Source organism: Anolis carolinensis, unplaced genomic scaffold, assembly GCF_035594765.1.
Source record: "Anolis carolinensis isolate JA03-04 unplaced genomic scaffold, rAnoCar3.1.pri scaffold_10, whole genome shotgun sequence".
Lineage (NCBI taxonomy): Eukaryota > Metazoa > Chordata > Lepidosauria > Squamata > Dactyloidae > Anolis > Anolis carolinensis.
This window is the reverse complement of record NW_026943821.1, coordinates 2,153,529-2,174,051: the sequence shown is the minus strand read 5'-3', so window position 1 is coordinate 2,174,051 and position 20,523 is coordinate 2,153,529. Positions and strand designations below refer to the sequence as shown.

General features: G+C 41.6%; 1 long non-coding RNA gene across 1 annotated transcript in view; it reads left to right on the top strand.

Annotated features, from left to right (window-relative positions):
* Positions 1–20,523, top strand: part of LOC100565668 (very-long-chain 3-oxoacyl-CoA reductase-B) — a 41,724-nt gene that overhangs the window by 3,705 nt on the left and 17,496 nt on the right. Inside the window, exons 2-3 of the long non-coding RNA XR_010000782.1 lie at positions 15,767–15,813; positions 19,134–19,209. This is a non-coding gene — a long non-coding RNA (very-long-chain 3-oxoacyl-CoA reductase-B). The remainder of the gene's footprint in view (positions 1–15,766; positions 15,814–19,133; positions 19,210–20,523) is intronic.

Below are 20,523 nucleotides of genomic sequence, written 5' to 3'. Positions count from 1 at the left end.
AAAGATGTATAAAGCTATTCACTGCACAATTATACAGAAGTATGTAATTTTAGAATTTCAGGTTGATGCTACACTCTTGATGAATGTACTGCCGAGCCATAGTTATCTGTAACTTGCTACAGGCTTTTAGAGGGCTTAGATAGAAAAATGCTGCATATACGTGCATATTTATGCCCATGTATGTAAGCATGTGAAGTGACGTACTAATGACAAGATGTATGTAGAAGCATGTTCTTTGTCTGAAAATGTATAAAAGGCAATGTCAACACCTTGATCGGGGCTCTGGTTTGCCTTTGGAAAAGACTCCACTTCCAGAGTCTTCAGCTGAATATAATAAACCGGACATTTTGGCCTCTCAAAGGATTGCTCTTGGTGTTATTTCTCATGTCATCTATATCAGCACCACTTTGCCTGCCGAGACTCAAAGCTAGAGGGTCCGAATCATAGAATCATAGAATCATAGAATAGTAGAGTTGGAAGAGACCACATGGGCCATCTAGTCCAACCCCCTGCTAAGAAGCAGGAAATCGCCTTCAAAGCACCCCCGACAGATGGCCATCCAGCCTCTGCTTCAAAGCCTCCAAGGAAGGAGCCTCCACCACGGCCCCGGGGAGAGAGTTCCACTGGTGAACAGCCCTTCTCACAGTGAGGAAGTTCTTCCTGATGTTCAGGTGGAATCTCCTTTCCTGTTGTTTGAAGCCATTGTTCCGTGGCTTCTACCTGTTCTCTTTTGTCCTGAGCTGATTTCAGTGGCTGCAAGCTGAATTCAAAATGCAAAAGTAGTTTGCATTCAGTAAGTTCAGCAAGAAGGAAATGAAATGAGAGAGCAAACTTCTGCCTTTCCCAGTAGCTTCAGGCAAAAACAAACTGCCCAGTAGGTTCAGACGAAAGCAACCTCTCTTAGCTTATCTGTTCTTCCTCATTAATATTTTTGGCAATCTTGACTACACTCTGATGTTTCTTGGCTACATGTTTCAATCTGTGAAATGTTGGATTTCATTTATGAAATGACATGGGTCCCATTTACACTGCAATTTAATACAGTTTATTTGGCAGTGTAGATGGGCCCATAGTTTCAGATAGTGATACTTCAATCATTCTGATTCTAGTCCGTACTGTCATAACCTTTTCTCATCCAACTTCCACACTGCTCTGTGAATTTTAAAGCAGACAAACAAATGGATTCTAAGCTTTATATTAATTTTTTACAACATACATACTCTGTATACTATTTCCACTTGAATGTATGTTTTACAAAACTTCACATAACATGCACATTTTATTTTCTTTAATACGTATGGCCATGATCCTATCTCATAGAATCATAGAATCATAGAATAGTAGAGTTGGAAGAGACCACATGGGCCATCCAGTCCAACCCCCTGCTAAGAAGCAGGAAATCGCATTCAAAGCACCCCCGACAGATGTAGTTTGGTGAGGCACCTACACTCTTGTGCAGAAGGAGCTAAAGTCCTTGCCAAACTACAACTCCCAGGATTTCCCTACCATGCATTTTAACTGCCATGGCTCAGTGTTCTAGAATCCTGGAAGATGTAGTTTGGTGATGCACTCGCACTCTTGTGCAGAAGGAGCTAAAGTCCTTGCCAAACTACAACTCCCAGGATTTCCCTACCATGCATTTTAACTGCCATGGCTCAGTGTTCTAGAATCCTGGAAGATGTAGTTTGGTGAGGCACTCGCACTCTTGTGCAGAAGGAGCTAAAGTCCTTGCCAAACTACAACTCCCAGGATTTCCCTACCATGCATTTTAACTGCCATGGCTCAGTGTTCTAGAATCCTGGAAGATGTAGTTTGGTGAGGCACTCGCACTCTTGTGCAGAAGGAGCTAAAGTCCTTGCCAAACTACAACTCCCAGGATTTCCCTACCATGCATTTTAACTGCCATGGCTCAATGTTCTAGAATCCTGGAAGATGTAGTTTGGTGAGGCACTCGCACTCTTGTGCAGAAGGAGCTAAAGTCCTTGCCAAACTACAACTCCCAGGATTTCCCTACCATGCATTTTAACTGCCATGGCTCAGTGTTCTAGAATCCTGGAAGATGTAGTTTGGTGAGGCACTCGCACTCTTGTGCAGAAGGAGCTAAAGTCCTTGCCAAACTACAACTCCCAGGATTTCCCTACCATGCATTTTAACTGCCATGGCTCAATGTTCTAGAATCCTGGAAGATGTAGTTTGGTGAGGCACCTGCACTCTTGTGCAGAAGGAGCTAAAGTCCTTGCCAAACTACAACTCCCAGGATTTCCCTACCATGCATTTCAACTGCCATGGCTCAGTGTTCTAGAATCCTGGAAGATGTAGTTTGGTGAGGCATTCGCACTCTTGTGCAGAAGGAGCTAAAGTCCTTGCCAAACTACAACTCCCAGGATTTCCCTACCATGCATTTCAACTGCCATGGCTCAATGTTCTAGAATCCTGGAAGATGTAGTTTGGTGAGGCATTCGCACTCTTGTGCAGAAGGAGCTAAAGTCCTTGCCAAACTACAACTCCCAGGATTTCCCTACCATGCATTTCAACTGCCATGGCTCAGTGTTCTAGAATCCTGGAAGATGTAGTTTGGTGAGGCACTCGCACTCTTGTGCAGAAGGAGCTAAAGTCCTTGCCAAACTACAACTCCCAGGATTTCCCTACCATGCATTTTAACTGCCATGGCTCAATGTTCTAGAATCCTGGAAGATGTAGTTTGGTGAGGCACCTGCACTCTTGTGCAGAAGGAGCTAAAGTCCTTGCCAAACTACAACTCCCAGGATTTCCCTACCATGCATTTCAACTGCCATGGCTCAGTGTTCTAGAATCCTGGAAGATGTAGTTTGGTGAGGCACTCGCACTCTTGTGCAGAAGGAGCTAAAGTCCTTGCCAAACTACAACTCCCAGGATTTCCCTACCATGCATTTTAACTGCCATGGCTCAATGTTCTAGAATCCTGGAAGATGTAGTTTGGTGAGGCACCTGCACTCTTGTGCAGAAGGAGCTAAAGTCCTTGCCAAACTACAACTCCCAGGATTTCCCTACCATGCATTTCAACTGCCATGGCTCAGTGTTCTAGAATCCTGGAAGATGTAGTTTGGTGAGGCACTCGCACTCTTGTGCAGAAGGAGCTAAAGTCCTTGCCAAACTACAACTCCCAGGATTTCCCTACCATGCATTTTAACTGCCATGGCTCAATGTTCTAGAATCCTGGAAGATGTAGTTTGGTGAGGCACTCGCACTCTTGTGCAGAAGGAGCTAAAGTCCTTGCCAAACTACAACTCCCAGGATTTCCCTACCATGCATTTTAACTGCCATGGCTCAGTGTTCTAGAATCCTGGAAGATGTAGTTTGGTGAGGCACTCGCACTCTTGTGCAGAAGGAGCTAAAGTCCTTGCCAAACTACAACTCCCAGGATTTCCCTACCATGCATTTTAACTGCCATGGCTCAGTGTTCTAGAATCCTGGAAGATGTAGTTTGGTGAGGCACTCGCACTCTTGTGCAGAAGGAGCTAAAGTCCTTGCCAAACTACAACTCCCAGGATTTCCCTACCATGCATTTCAACTGCCATGGCTCAGTGTTCTAGAATCCTGGAAGATGTAGTTTGGTGAGGCACTCGCACTCTTGTGCAGAAGGAGCTAAAGTCCTTGCCAAACTACAACTCCCAGGATTTCCCTACCATGCATTTCAACTGCCATGGCTCAGTGTTCTAGAATCCTGGAAGATGTAGTTTGGTGAGGCACTCGCACTCTTGTGCAGAAGGAGCTAAAGTCCTTGCCAAACTACAACTCCCAGGATTTCCCTACCATGCATTTCAACTGCCATGGCTCAGTGTTCTAGAATCCTGGAAGATGTAGTTTGGTGAGGCACTCGCACTCTTGTGCAGAAGGAGCTAAAGTCCTTGCCAAACTACAACTCCCAGGATTTCCCTACCATGCATTTTAACTGCCATGGCTCAGTGTTCTAGAATCCTGGAAGATGTAGTTTGGTGAGGCACTCGCACTCTTGTGCAGAAGGAGCTAAAGTCCTTGCCAAACTACAACTCCCAGGATTTCCCTACCATGCATTTCAACTGCCATGGCTCAATGTTCTAGAATCCTGGAAGATGTAGTTTGGTGAGGCATTCGCACTCTTGTGCAGAAGGAGCTAAAGTCCTTGCCAAACTACAACTCCCAGGATTTCCCTACCATGCATTTCAACTGCCATGGCTCAATGTTCTAGAATCCTGGAAGATGTAGTTTGGTGAGGCATTCGCACTCTTGTGCAGAAGGAGCTAAAGTCCTTGCCAAACTACAACTCCCAGGATTTCCCTACCATGCATTTTAACTGCCATGGCTCAGTGTTCTAGAATCCTGGAAGATGTAGTTTGGTGAGGCACCTGCACTCTTGTGCAGAAGGAGCTAAAGTCCTTGCCAAACTACAACTCCCAGGATTTCCCTACCATGCATTTTAACTGCCATGGCTCAGTGTTCTAGAATCCTGGAAGATGTAGTTTGGTGAGGCACTCGCACTCTTGTGCAGAAGGAGCTAAAGTCCTTGCCAAACTACAACTCCCAGGATTTCCCTACCATGCATTTTAACTGCCATGGCTCAGTGTTCTAGAATCCTGGAAGATGTAGTTTGGTGAGGCATTCGCACTCTTGTGCAGAAGGAGCTAAAGTCCTTGCCAAACTACAACTCCCAGGATTTCCCTACCATGCATTTTAACTGCCATGGCTCAGTGTTCTAGAATCCTGGAAGATGTAGTTCGGTGAGGCACTCGCACTCTTGTGCAGAAGGAGCTAAAGTCCTTGCCAAACTACAACTCCCAGGATTTCCCTACCATGCATTTCAACTGCCATGGCTCAGTGTTCTAGAATCCTGGAAGATGTAGTTTGGTGAGGCATTCGCACTCTTGTGCAGAAGGAGCTAAAGTCCTTGCCAAACTACAACTCCCAGGATTTCCCTACCATGCATTTTAACTGCCATGGCTCAGTGTTCTAGAATCCTGGAAGATGTAGTTTGGTGAGGCATTCGCACTCTTGTGCAGAAGGAGCTAAAGTCCTTGCCAAACTACAACTCCCAGGATTTCCCTACCATGCATTTTAACTGCCATGGCTCAGTGTTCTAGAATCCTGGAAGATGTAGTTTGGTGAGGCATTCGCACTCTTGTGCAGAAGGAGCTAAAGTCCTTGCCAAACTACAACTCCCAGGATTTCCCTACCATGCATTTTAACTGCCATGGCTCAGTGTTCTAGAATCCTGGAAGATGTAGTTCGGTGAGGCACTCGCACTCTTGTGCAGAAGGAGCTAAAGTCCTTGCCAAACTACAACTCCCAGGATTTCCCTACCATGCATTTTAACTGCCATGGCTCAGTGTTCTAGAATCCTGGAAGATGTAGTTCGGTGAGGCATTCGCACTCTTGTGCAGAAGGAGCTAAAGTCCTTGCCAAACTACAACTCCCAGGATTTCCCTACCATGCATTTTAACTGCCATGGCTCAGTGTTCTAGAATCCTGGAAGATGTAGTTTGGTGAGGCATTCGCACTCTTGTGCAGAAGGAGCTAAAGTCCTTGCCAAACTACAACTCCCAGGATTTCCCTACCATGCATTTTAACTGCCATGGCTCAGTGTTCTAGAATCCTGGAAGATGTAGTTTGGTGAGGCACTTGCACTCTTGTGCAGGAGGAGCTAAAGTCCTTGCCAAACTACAACTCCCAGGATTTCCCTACCATGCATTTCAACTGCCATGGCTCAGTGTTCTAGAATCCTGGAAGATGTAGTTTGGTGAGGCACTTGCACTCTTGTGCAGGAGGAGCTAAAGTCCTTGCCAAACTACAACTCCCAGGATTTCCCTACCATGCATTTTAACTGCCATGGCTCAGTGTTCTAGAATCCTGGAAGATGTAGTTTGGTGAGGCACTTGCACTCTTGTGCAGGAGGAGCTAAAGTCCTTGCCAAACTACAACTCCCAGGATTTCCCTACCATGCATTTCAACTGCCATGGCTCAGTGTTCTAGAATCCTGGAAGATGTAGTTTGGTGAGGCACTTGCACTCTTGTGCAGGAGGAGCTAAAGTCCTTGCCAAACTACAACTCCCAGGATTTCCCTACCATGCATTTTAACTGCCATGGCTCAGTGTTCTAGAATCCTGGAAGATGTAGTTTGGTGAGGCACTTGCACTCTTGTGCAGGAGGAGCTAAAGTCCTTGCCAAACTACAACTCCCAGGATTTCCCTACCATGCATTTTAACTGCCATGGCTCAGTGTTCTAGAATCCTGGAAGATGTAGTTTGGTGAGGCATTCGCACTCTTGTGCAGAAGGAGCTAAAGTCCTTGCCAAACTACAACTCCCGGGATTTCCCTACCATGCATTTTAACTGCCATGGCTCAGTGTTCTAGAATCCTGGAAGATGTAGTTTGGTGATGCACTTGCACTCTTGTGCAGAAGGAGCTAAAGTCCTTGCCAAACTACAACTCCCGGGATTTCCCTACCATGCATTTTAACTGCCATGGCTCAGTGTTCTAGAATCCTGGAAGATGTAGTTTGGTGAGGCATTCGCACTCTTGTGCAGAAGGAGCTAAAGTCCTTGCCAAACTACAACTCCCAGGATTTCCCTACCATGCATTTCAACTGCCATGGCTCAGTGTTCTAGAATCCTGGAAGATGTAGTTTGGTGAGGCACTCGCACTCTTGTGCAGAAGGAGCTAAAGTCCTTGCCAAACTACAACTCCCAGGATTTCCCTACCATGCATTTCAACTGCCATGGCTCAGTGTTCTAGAATCCTGGAAGATGTAGTTTGGTGAGGCACTTGCACTCTTGTGCAGAAGGAGCTAAAGTCCTTGCCAAACTACAACTCCCAGGATTTCCCTACCATGCATTTTAACTGCCATGGCTCAGTGTTCTAGAATCCTGGAAGATGTAGTTTGGTGATGCACTTGCACTCTTGTGCAGAAGGAGCTAAAGTCCTTGCCAAACTACAACTCCCAGGATTTCCCTACCATGCATTTCAACTGCCATGGCTCAGTGTTCTAGAATCCTGGAAGATGTAGTTTGGTGAGGCATTCGCACTCTTGTGCAGAAGGAGCTAAAGTCCTTGCCAAACTACAACTCCCAGGATTTCCCTACCATGCATTTCAACTGCCATGGCTCAGTGTTCTAGAATCCTGGAAGATGTAGTTTGGTGAGGCATTCGCACTCTTGTGCAGAAGGAGCTAAAGTCCTTGCCAAACTACAACTCCCAGGATTTCCCTACCATGCATTTCAACTGCCATGGCTCAGTGTTCTAGAATCCTGGAAGATGTAGTTTGGTGAGGCATTCGCACTCTTGTGCAGAAGGAGCTAAAGTCCTTGCCAAACTACAACTCCCAGGATTTCCCTACCATGCATTTCAACTGCCATGGCTCAGTGTTCTAGAATCCTGGAAGATGTAGTTTGGTGAGGCATTCGCACTCTTGTGCAGAAGGAGCTAAAGTCCTTGCCAAACTACAACTCCCAGGATTTCCCTACCATGCATTTCAACTGCCATGGCTCAGTGTTCTAGAATCCTGGAAGATGTAGTTTGGTGAGGCACTTGCACTCTTGTGCAGAAGGAGCTAAAGTCCTTGCCAAACTACAACTCCCAGGATTTCCCTACCATGCATTTCAACTGCCATGGCTCAGTGTTCTAGAATCCTGGAAGATGTAGTTTGGTGAGGCATTCGCACTCTTGTGCAGAAGGAGCTAAAGTCCTTGCCAAACTACAACTCCCAGGATTTCCCTACCATGCATTTCAACTGCCATGGCTCAGTGTTCTAGAATCCTGGAAGATGTAGTTTGGTGATGCACTCGCACTCTTGTGCAGAAGGAGCTAAAGTCCTTGCCAAACTACAACTCCCAGGATTTCCCTACCATGCATTTCAACTGCCATGGCTCAGTGTTCTAGAATCCTGGAAGATGTAGTTTGGTGAGGCACTTGCACTCTTGTGCAGAAGGAGCTAAAGTCCTTGCCAAACTACAACTCCCAGGATTTCCCTACCATGCATTTTAACTGCCATGGCTCAGTGTTCTAGAATCCTGGAAGATGTAGTTTGGTGAGGCACTCGCACTCTTGTGCAGAAGGAGCTAAAGTCCTTGCCAAACTACAACTCCCAGGATTTCCCTACCATGCATTTCAACTGCCATGGCTCAGTGTTCTAGAATCCTGGAAGATGTAGTTTGGTGAGGCACTCGCACTCTTGTGCAGGAGGAGCTAAAGTCCTTGCCAAACTACAACTCCCAGGATTTCCCTACCATGCATTTCAACTGCCATGGCTCAGTGTTCTAGAATCCTGGAAGATGTAGTTTGGTGAGGCATTCGCACTCTTGTGCAGAAGGAGCTAAAGTCCTTGCCAAACTACAACTCCCAGGATTTCCCTACCATGCATTTTAACTGCCATGGCTCAGTGTTCTAGAATCCTGGAAGATGTAGTTTGGTGAGGCACTCGCACTCTTGTGCAGGAGGAGCTAAAGTCCTTGCCAAACTACAACTCCCAGGATTTCCCTACCATGCATTTTAACTGCCATGGCTCAGTGTTCTAGAATCCTGGAAGATGTAGTTTGGTGAGGCATTCGCACTCTTGTGCAGAAGGAGCTAAAGTCCTTGCCAAACTACAACTCCCAGGATTTCCCTACCATGCATTTCAACTGCCATGGCTCAGTGTTCTAGAATCCTGGAAGATGTAGTTTGGTGAGGCACTCGCACTCTTGTGCAGGAGGAGCTAAAGTCCTTGCCAAACTACAACTCCCAGGATTTCCCTACCATGCATTTTAACTGCCATGGCTCAGTGTTCTAGAATCCTGGAAGATGTAGTTTGGTGAGGCATTCGCACTCTTGTGCAGAAGGAGCTAAAGTCCTTGCCAAACTACAACTCCCAGGATTTCCCTACCATGCATTTCAACTGCCATGGCTCAGTGTTCTAGAATCCTGGAAGATGTAGTTTGGTGAGGCACTTGCACTCTTGTGCAGAAGGAGCTAAAGTCCTTGCCAAACTACAACTCCCAGGATTTCCCTACCATGCATTTCAACTGCCATGGCTCAGTGTTCTAGAATCCTGGAAGATGTAGTTTGGTGAGGCATTCGCACTCTTGTGCAGAAGGAGCTAAAGTCCTTGCCAAACTACAACTCCCAGGATTTCCCTACCATGCATTTCAACTGCCATGGCTCAGTGTTCTAGAATCCTGGAAGATGTAGTTTGGTGATGCACTCGCACTCTTGTGCAGAAGGAGCTAAAGTCCTTGCCAAACTACAACTCCCAGGATTTCCCTACCATGCATTTCAACTGCCATGGCTCAGTGTTCTAGAATCCTGGAAGATGTAGTTTGGTGAGGCACTTGCACTCTTGTGCAGAAGGAGCTAAAGTCCTTGCCAAACTACAACTCCCAGGATTTCCCTACCATGCATTTTAACTGCCATGGCTCAGTGTTCTAGAATCCTGGAAGATGTAGTTTGGTGAGGCACTCGCACTCTTGTGCAGAAGGAGCTAAAGTCCTTGCCAAACTACAACTCCCAGGATTTCCCTACCATGCATTTTAACTGCCATGGCTCAGTGTTCTAGAATCCTGGAAGATGTAGTTTGGTGATGCACTTGCACTCTTGTGCAGAAGGAGCTAAAGTCCTTGCCAAACTACAACTCCCAGGATTTCCCTACCATGCATTTCAACTGCCATGGCTCAGTGTTCTAGAATCCTGGAAGATGTAGTTTGGTGAGGCACTCGCACTCTTGTGCAGGAGGAGCTAAAGTCCTTGCCAAACTACAACTCCCAGGATTTCCCTACCATGCATTTCAACTGCCATGGCTCAGTGTTCTAGAATCCTGGAAGATGTAGTTTGGTGAGGCATTCGCACTCTTGTGCAGAAGGAGCTAAAGTCCTTGCCAAACTACAACTCCCAGGATTTCCCTACCATGCATTTTAACTGCCATGGCTCAGTGTTCTAGAATCCTGGAAGATGTAGTTTGGTGATGCACTTGCACTCTTGTGCAGAAGGAGCTAAAGTCCTTGCCAAACTACAACTCCCAGGATTTCCCTACCATGCATTTCAACTGCCATGGCTCAGTGTTCTAGAATCCTGGAAGATGTAGTTTGGTGAGGCACTCGCACTCTTGTGCAGAAGGAGCTAAAGTCCTTGCCAAACTACAACTCCCAGGATTTCCCTACCATGCATTTCAACTGCCATGGCTCAGTGTTCTAGAATCCTGGAAGATGTAGTTTGGTGAGGCATTCGCACTCTTGTGCAGAAGGAGCTAAAGTCCTTGCCAAACTACAACTCCCAGGATTTCCCTACCATGCATTTCAACTGCCATGGCTCAGTGTTCTAGAATCCTGGAAGATGTAGTTTGGTGAGGCATTCGCACTCTTGTGCAGAAGGAGCTAAAGTCCTTGCCAAACTACAACTCCCGGGATTTCCCTACCATGCATTTCAACTGCCATGGCTCAGTGTTCTAGAATCCTGGAAGATGTAGTTTGGTGAGGCACTCGCACTCTTGTGCAGGAGGAGCTAAAGTCCTTGCCAAACTACAACTCCCAGGATTTCCCTACCATGCATTTTAACTGCCATGGCTCAGTGTTCTAGAATCCTGGAAGATGTAGTTTGGTGAGGCACTCGCACTCTTGTGCAGAAGGAGCTAAAGTCCTTGCCAAACTACAACTCCCAGGATTTCCCTACCATGCATTTTAACTGCCATGGCTCAGTGTTCTAGAATCCTGGAAGATGTAGTTTGGTGAGGCACTCGCACTCTTGTGCAGAAGGAGCTAAAGTCCTTGCCAAACTACAACTCCCAGGATTTCCCTACCATGCATTTCAACTGCCATGGCTCAGTGTTCTAGAATCCTGGAAGATGTAGTTTGGTGAGGCATTCGCACTCTTGTGCAGAAGGAGCTAAAGTCCTTGCCAAACTACAACTCCCAGGATTTCCCTACCATGCATTTCAACTGCCATGGCTCAGTGTTCTAGAATCCTGGAAGATGTAGTTTGGTGAGGCACTCGCACTCTTGTGCAGGAGGAGCTAAAGTCCTTGCCAAACTACAACTCCCAGGATTTCCCTACCATGCATTTTAACTGCCATGGCTCAGTGTTCTAGAATCCTGGAAGATGTAGTTTGGTGAGGCACTCGCACTCTTGTGCAGAAGGAGCTAAAGTCCTTGCCAAACTACAACTCCCAGGATTTCCCTACCATGCATTTTAACTGCCATGGCTCAGTGTTCTAGAATCCTGGAAGATGTAGTTTGGTGAGGCACTCGCACTCTTGTGCAGAAGGAGCTAAAGTCCTTGCCAAACTACAACTCCCAGGATTTCCCTACCATGCATTTCAACTGCCATGGCTCAGTGTTCTAGAATCCTGGAAGATGTAGTTTGGTGAGGCATTCGCACTCTTGTGCAGAAGGAGCTAAAGTCCTTGCCAAACTACAACTCCCAGGATTTCCCTACCATGCATTTCAACTGCCATGGCTCAGTGTTCTAGAATCCTGGAAGATGTAGTTTGGTGAGGCACTCGCACTCTTGTGCAGAAGGAGCTAAAGTCCTTGCCAAACTACAACTCCCAGGATTTCCCTACCATGCATTTCAACTGCCATGGCTCAGTGTTCTAGAATCCTGGAAGATGTAGTTTGGTGATGCACTTGCACTCTTGTGCAGAAGGAGCTAAAGTCCTTGCCAAACTACAACTCCCAGGATTCCATTGCATGTAATGAGGTGTCTGATTCTGCATTTTAACTCAATGCTATGCAATCTGGTGAGTTGTAGTTTGGTGACATGCCAGTACTGATTGGCTGAGGCAGCTAAGGTCCTTGCCAAACTACAACTCCCATGACAGTTTATTTGTTCTACAATGCGAACGCACCAAGATAAGGCAAACTGCAACTCCCAGGATTCCATGGTTCTTCAATAGTATTGAACCATGGCAGTGAAACTGCATTCATTCTTTGTTCCATGCATTTAATATGTGCATTTTATTGAACACCGTTTTAATATGTGCTTTTTAATGCAATATATTTCATTACGACAATGATATATTTTAACGATTTTATGCCCCATCTCGAGACATAAGGAGGTGGAATGTGTGTGTGTGTGTGTATGTATGTATATATATATATATATATATATACACACACACACACACACATACACACACATTCCACAATTATTTCTATATTACTGTATATACTCGAGTATAAGCCTAGTTTTTCAGCCCTTTTTTAAAGACTGAAAAAGCCTTTAATACTTTATTGGTATTATTACACTTATCATTTTTCTCTATTATTGTTGCTACTATTACATTTATTTTACTCTATTTTATTATAATTATTACCTTTATTATTTCACTCTGATCTTATTATTATTATTACATTTATTATTTTACTCTATTTATTATTACATGTATTATTTTCCTGTATTGATTATTATTATTATTATTATTATTATTATTATTATTATTATTATTATTATTATTATTACATGTATTATTTTACTCTAAAAGGATACATAAGCACATTGACATTGAAGAAGATGAGACTAATGATTTGGTCAGAGTTGGACAATCTTACCTTAAATTTGAGCTTGATGTAAATATTCAAAAACATTTAACCTACTGATGCCTCAATTAATGTAATTTTATTGGTATCTGTTTTTATTTCTGAAATTTACCACCCTCGGTTTATACTGGAGTCAATGTTTTCCCAGCTTTTTTGGTGGTAAAATTAGGTGCCTCGGCTTATATTGCGGTCGGCTTATACTTGAGTATATACAGTAATGTAATTTTATTGGTATCTATTTTTATTTCTGAAATTTACCACCCTCGGCTTATACTGGAGTCAATGTTTTCCCAGAATTTTTGGTGGTAAAATTAGGTGCCTCGGCTTATATTCGGGTCGGCTTATACTCGAGTATATACAGTAATGTAATTTTATTGGTATCTATTTTTATTTCTGAAATATACCACCCTCCGCTTATACTGGAGTCAATGTTTTCCCAGAATTTTTGGTGGTAAAATTAGGTGCCTCGGCTTATATTCGGGTCGGCTTATACTCAAGTATATACAGTAATGTAATTTTATTGGTATCTATTTTTATTTCTGAAATTTACCACCCTCGGTTTATACTGGAGTCAATGTTTTCCCAGCTTTTTTGGTGGTAAAATTAGGTGCCTCGGCTTATATTGCGGTCGGCTTATACTTGAGTATATACAGTAATGTAATTTTATTGGTATCTATTTTTATTTCTGAAATTTACCACCCTCGGCTTATACTGGAGTCAATGTTTTCCCAGAATTTTTGGTGGTAAAATTAGGTGCCTCGGCTTATATTCGGGTCGGCTTATACTCGAGTATATACAGTAATGTAATTTTATTGGTATCTATTTTTATTTCTGAAATTTACCACCCTCCGCTTATACTGGAGTCAATGTTTTCCCAGAATTTTTGGTGGTAAAATTAGGTGCCTCGGCTTATATTTGGGTCGGCTTATACTCCAGTATATACGGTACCTTGGCACAACTACTGCACTTTATCCATGTTCCTCACCCTTGTTGATTTTAATCTTTAAATGAGACCTACCTGCCTTCCCTTATATTTAATTATTATTTCTATATTATATATTATTATTAGTAGTAGTATGAAACAATGTAAATGCACCCCAAATAAGAAATATCGTAGCTCCTGAAATGTCAGGAATAGAACCCGAGGTTGCAAGTTTCGGCTGCATCTGCTCTGTGGAATGAATGCAGTTTGATCCCACTTCGGGTGCCATGGTTCCATGCCATTGAATCCTGGGAGTTGCAGTTTTACAAAGTCTCCCCTCACTAAACCTCTCATTGTTCCAGAGCACAAAGACATTGCCATCCAAATGGTGTCAAGGGTTTTGCACAATCTCCTGAAATCTTTGTGCAACCCGTTGAGTGGGTGTGCATGGCGCATCATGCAAAACCTGAAATTTCAGCCACTTTCCGTTCTCTTGTCAAGTTTGGCATCTTCCCCCAAAGCCTAATTTCTTCATGCGGAAACAACAAGTCCTAACAGTTCCAGTCTGGTGAAGAACTAATTAAAACTTTTCAAGTACAGTAGAGTCTTACTTGTCCAAGACTCACTTATCCAAGGTTCTGGATTATCCAACGCATTTTTGTAGTCAATGTTTTCAATATATCTGTGATATTTTGGTGCTAAATTCGTAAATACAATAATTACAACATAACATTACTGCGCATTGAACTACTTTTTCTGTCAAATTTGTTGTATAACATGAGGTTTTGGTGCTTAATTTGTAAAACCATAACCTAATTTGATGTTTAATAGGCTTTTCCTTAATCCCTCCTTATTGTCCAAGATATTCGCTTATCCAACATTCTGCCAGCCCGTTTATGTTGGATATGTGATACTCTAGGTAAAGGTAAAGGTTTCTCCTTGACGTTAAGTCCTGTCATGTCTGACTCTGTGGGTTGGTGCTCATCTCCATTTCTAAGCCGAAGAGCCGGCGTTGTCCATAGACACCTCCAAGGTCATGTGACCACTGGCATGACTGCATCAGCTTTTCCTTCAATTTTGTCAAGGAACTTTCCATGCAAGGTTTTGTTGTGCCAGCTGTCAGCTCTAGTTTGTAGTGCGGTTTTCTTGTACTGGTTTTTTGTCTGATGTGCTTTGAGGAGTTTCTGATTTTTGACTTCAATCAAAGCAGGTTCTTCACTTTGCTTTCCATATTCTGCCAGGGCATGTTCTTCTTCTTTGACTGCTTGTTTTACTTGTAAGAGTCCTCTGCCCCCTGATCTTCTAGGCAGATATAGCCGGTCAACATCACTGTCAGGGTGCAGTGAATGATGAATGGTCATGAGTTTTCTTGTTTTTCTGTCCAAATTGTCCAGTTCCGCCTGTGTCCAATTTATAATACCAGCAGTATATCTTATGACAGGTATGGCCCAGGTGTTTATGGCCTTGATGGTGTTGCCTCCATTGAGCTTGCTTTTGAGAATTTTTCTGACCCTTTGTGTGTATTCTTTGCTGACCACAGTTTTCACATGTTCATGCTTGATGTTGTCCAGCTGTAATATGCCCAGGTGTTTATAGGCCTCTGGCTGGTGACACTTTATTGTTTGGCCATTGGGCATATTTATGCCCTCACTTTCAATGATTTTTCCCTTCTTCAATGCCACTGTCGAACATTTGTCCAAACCAAACTCCATGCTGATATCAGTGCTAAAAATTCGGACAGTGTTGGTCAGAGACTGGATTTCAGTTTCCGTTTTCCCATACAGCTTCAGGTCATCCATGTACATCAGATGTGCAATTTTGTGAGAATTCTTAGATGTTTGATATCCGAGATTTGTTTTTTGTAAGATTGTTGACAGAGGGATCATGGCAATAATGAAAAGCAGAGGGGACAATGAGTCTCCTTGGAAAATTCCTCTCCTGATGTTGACAAGTCCATAGCTTTCATTTCCAACAAACAGTTCAGTTTTCCAGTGCTCCATCATGTTTTCAATGAAGGTGCCAACGTTTTTACAAATCCCGATGGCGTCCAGGCACTTGATGATCCAGCTGTGTGGGAGTGAGTCAAAGGCCTTTTTATAGTCAATCCATGTCATGTGAAGATTAGCTTTATTATTATTATTATTATTATTATTATTATTATTATTATTATTATTGCAATTCTTTCTAAGTCTTTGCAGACGATGTCCTTAATGATCTTCCTTAACGATACACCCGTTGTTTCCTATTTTTACAAGGGACAAAACTTAGTGGAATATCTGAATATTAAAATAAAGATTTATAAGCATAACCCTTTTCTTGTTTTTTAAAGTGGTCACCGGTGCAACATCCGGCATTGGAAAAGCTTATGCCCATGAGGTGAGTAGCTGCTTCAGAAAGGGAAAAAGTGGGATACAAATAACACAATAGCAACAACACTATGCACCATATTTTTTGTTCCTGGGCTATAAATGTCATTTCCTAATTGATTCTAATGTAAAAACATGGGAAAAGAGGAGGAGGCCCTTGAAAAACTGTAACTCCCAGGACTCCATTTCATTGAGCACTTACAATCATGGGGTTTGATTTACACTGCTGCTACATGTTAAATTTGTACTCTGTGTTTGGTTTATGTTCTTTTTTTTATAATGGTGTGTTTTTATCTAGGTATTTTTGGTATGTAATTTATGTTTTGTACCCTACCTCTTGCTGTCAGAAGAGGTGGGTAATAAAACATTTATTATTATTATTATTGTTGTTGTTGTTGACACAACGACATAGTCTGACACAACAAACAAGATAGATATGCTGGATTTCGTATCACAAAATCACAAGTCGAACACTTCCCAAGTGTCTAGGACTGTGTGATGTATTATTATTATTATTATTATTATTATTATTATTATTATTATTATTATTACTATTATTATTATATGACACAGCAAACAAGATAGATATGCTGGATTTCATATCACAAAATCACAAGTCGAACACTTCCCAAGTGTCTAGGACTGTGGAATGTATTATTATTATTATTATTATTATTATTATTATTATTATTATTACACAGCAAACAAGATAGACATGCTGGATTTCATATCACAAAATCACAAGTCGAACACTTCCCAAGTGTCTAGGACTGTGTGATGTATTATTATTATTATTATTATTATTATTATTATTATTATTATTATTTGACACAGCAAACAAGATAGACATGCTGGATTTCATATCACAAAATCACAAGTCGAACACTTCCCAAGTGTCTAGGACTGTGTGATGTATTATTATTATTATTATTATTATTATTATTATTATTATTATTATTATTATTATTATTATGACACAGAAAACAAGATAGACATGCTGGATTTCATATCACAAAATCACAAGTCGAACACTTCCCAAGTGTCTAGGACTGTGTGATGTATTATTATTATTATTATTATTATTATTATTATTATTATTTGACACAGCAAACAAGATAGACATGCTGGATTTCATATCACAAAATCACAAGTCGAACACTTCCCAAGTGTCTAGGACTGTGTGATGTATTATTATTATTATTATTATTATTATTATTATTATTATTATTATTATTATTATTTGACACAGCAAACAAGATAGACATGCTGGATTTCATATCACAAAATCACAAGTCGAACACTTCCCAAGTGTCTAGGACTGTGTGATTTATTATTATTATTATTATTATTATTATTATTATTATTATTATTATTATTATTATTATTATGACACAGCAAACAAGATAGACATGCTGGATTTCATATCACAAAATCACAAGTCGAACACTTCCCAAGTGTCTAGGACTGTGTGATGTATTATTATTATTATTATTATTATTATTATTATTATTATTATTATTATTATTATTGTTATTGTTATTATTATTCTGTTGTCGAAGCTTTCATGGCCGAGATCACAAGTGCATTCGAATAAATAGTTCCGGTTAGTTATTAGTTGCCACAACTACTGCATTTGATCACACTCCACTCTTATTGATTGAACTCTGTAATGAGATCCTTAATTCCCTCTTGTAGAGTCTGCTGTATTTTATCTTACACTTTGTATATTATGTTCAGACTCTAATGTTCTAATGTTTTAATGTTTTAATGCTGGATTTCGTATCACAAAATCACAAGTCGAACACTTCCCAAGTGTCTAGGACTGTGTGATGTATTTTCGGATGATGTGCACAGATCCCATTATTATTATTATTATTATTATTATTATTATTATTATTATTATTATTATTATTATTATTATTATTATTGAGTGATTATCTGTCAGGGGTGCTTTGATTATGTTTTGGTGCACAAAAGCAAAAGGAGTTTGGACTAGATGGCCCAAGGGGTCTCTTCCAACCCTCTTTATTATTTTTTATGATGATGATGATGATTATTATTATTATTAACATTGAGGCTGTATTTGTTCCCTTTTTGGTTTTTTGGGTTTTTTTTACTTCATAATAAGATATGTGCAGTGTGCATAGGAAACCAATGCGTTGTCTTCATCATGGAAAGAAGTGACAAGTGGAGTGCCACAAGCAGGGCTCCGTCCTGGGCCCGGTTCTGTTCAGGATCTTTATTAACGACTTAGACGAAGGGTCAGAAGGCACGATCATCGAGTTTGCAGACGACACCAAACTGGGAGGGAGAGCTAACACTCCAGAAGACAGGAGCAGAATTCAAAACGATCTTGACAGACTAGAGAGATGATTGGCCAAAACTCACAAAATGAAGTTCAACAGGGACAAATGCAAGATACTCCACTTTGGCAGAAAAAATGGAAATCAAAGATACAGAATGGGGGACGATGCCTGGCTTGACAGCAGTGTGTGCGAAAAAGACCTTGGAGTCCTCGTGGGGAGGAAGGGGAACATGAGCCAGGAATGTGATGCGGCGGCAAAAAAAGCCAACGGGATTCTGTCCTGCATCAAGAGGGGAATAGCGTCTAGATCCAGGGAAGTCCTGCTCCCCCTTATTCTATTCTGCCTTGGTCAGACCACTTTACCTGGAATCACACTGTGTCCAATTTTGGGCACCGCAGATGAAGGGAGATGTTGACAAGCTGGAAAGCGTCCAGAGGAGGGCGACTAACATGATCAAGGGTCTGGAGAACAAGCCCTATGAGGAGCGGCTTAAAGAGCTGGGCATGTTTAGCCTGCAGAAGAGAAGGCTGAGAGGAGACATGAGAGCCATGGACAAATACGTGAAGGGAAGTCATAGGGAGGAGGGAGCAAGATTGTTTTTTAGACTAGGACACGGAACAATGGCTTCAAACTACAGGAAAGGAAGGAGATTCCACCTGAACATCAGGAAGAACTTCCTCACTGTGAGAAGGGCTGTTCGGCAGTGGAACTCTCTCCCCGGGGCCGTGGTGGAGGCTCCTTCCTTGGAGGCTTTGAAGCAGAGGCTGGATGGCCATCTGTCGGGGGTGCTTTGAATGCGATTTCCTGCTTCTTAGCAGGGGGTTGGACTGGATGGCCCATGTGGTCTCTTCCAACTCTACTATTCTATGATTCTATGAATTTGTTCATAGTTAAAAAAAACAACACTATAGTTCGGCCCTCCAACGGTCTGAGGGACCGTGAATTGGCCCCCTGTTTAAAAAGTTTGGGGACCCCTGGTATAGATACACCGGTGACTTTTCCAACTCTGTTTTTCCCTTTCCAGCTTGCCAAGAAAGGTCTCGATATAGTCCTGGTCAGTCGCTCCATGGAAAAGCTGAAGCAAGCGGCTGCTGAAATTGGTGAGACAAGGACCGATGTATTGACTTACCGTATTTACTCGATTGTAATGCACCTCTTTTGGCTTAATTGGCCAAAAAGGAGATGCGCATTACATTCAATTGCACGCCAAAAGGTGTCTGTATCCCCCATCAATGCTTTAGTATTTTATAGATATTAATTACCGTATATACTTGAGTATAAGCTGACCCGAATATAAGCCGAGGCACCTAATTTTATCACAAAAACTGGGAAAACATTGACTCCAGTATAAGCCAAGATACCAATAAAATTGCATTAATTGAGGCCTCAGTAGTTTAAATGTTTTTGAATTTTTACATCAAACTAATTTAAGATATGACTGTTCAACTCATTATTTTCATCTTTTTCAAAGTAAATGTGCTTATGTATCCTTTTCATAATAATAGAGTGAAATAATGAATGTAATAATAATAATAAGAATAAATGCAGTAAAATAATACATGTACTAATAGAGTGAAATAATAAATGTAATAATAATAATAAATGCAGTAAAATAATAAATGTAATAATAAGAGTAAAATAATAGATGTATTAATAATAATAAAAAATAGAGTAAAATAAATGTAAAAGTAACAACAATAATAGAGTAAAATAATAAATGTAGTAATAATAATTGAGTTAAATAATAAATGTAACAATACCAATAATAATAGAGAAAAATAATAAATGTACCATATATACTTGAGTATAAGCCAACCCGAATATAAGCCCACCAGGACCCTCACCCGAGTATAAGCCGAGGAGGTTTTTTTTCAGTCCTACAAAAGGGCTATGAAACTCCTTATGGAGAGAAAAGTGGGATATAAATAAACATAATACCATATATACTCGTGTATAAGCTGAGTTTTTTTAGCCCTTTTTTAAGATTGAAAAAGCCCCCCTTCAGCTTATACTCGGGTGAGGGTCTTGGTTGGCTTATATTTGGGTCAGCTTATACTCGAGTATATACGGTACATTTATTATTTTTCTCTACTATTATTGGTATTATTACATTTATTATTCTACTCTATGATTATCATTACATTTATTATTTTACTTGATTATTACTGTTACTATTACATTAATTTTACTCTATTTTATTATTGTTGATACATTTATTGTTTCACTGATATTATTGTTATTATTGCATGTAATATTTTGTTCTATTTATTATTACATTTATTATTTTACCTTATTTATAGTTATTCTTACATGTATTATTTTACTCTATTATTATTAAAAGGCTACATAAGCACATTGACATTGAAGAAGATGAGAGTCATGATTTAATCAGAGTTGGACAGTCTTGTCTTAAA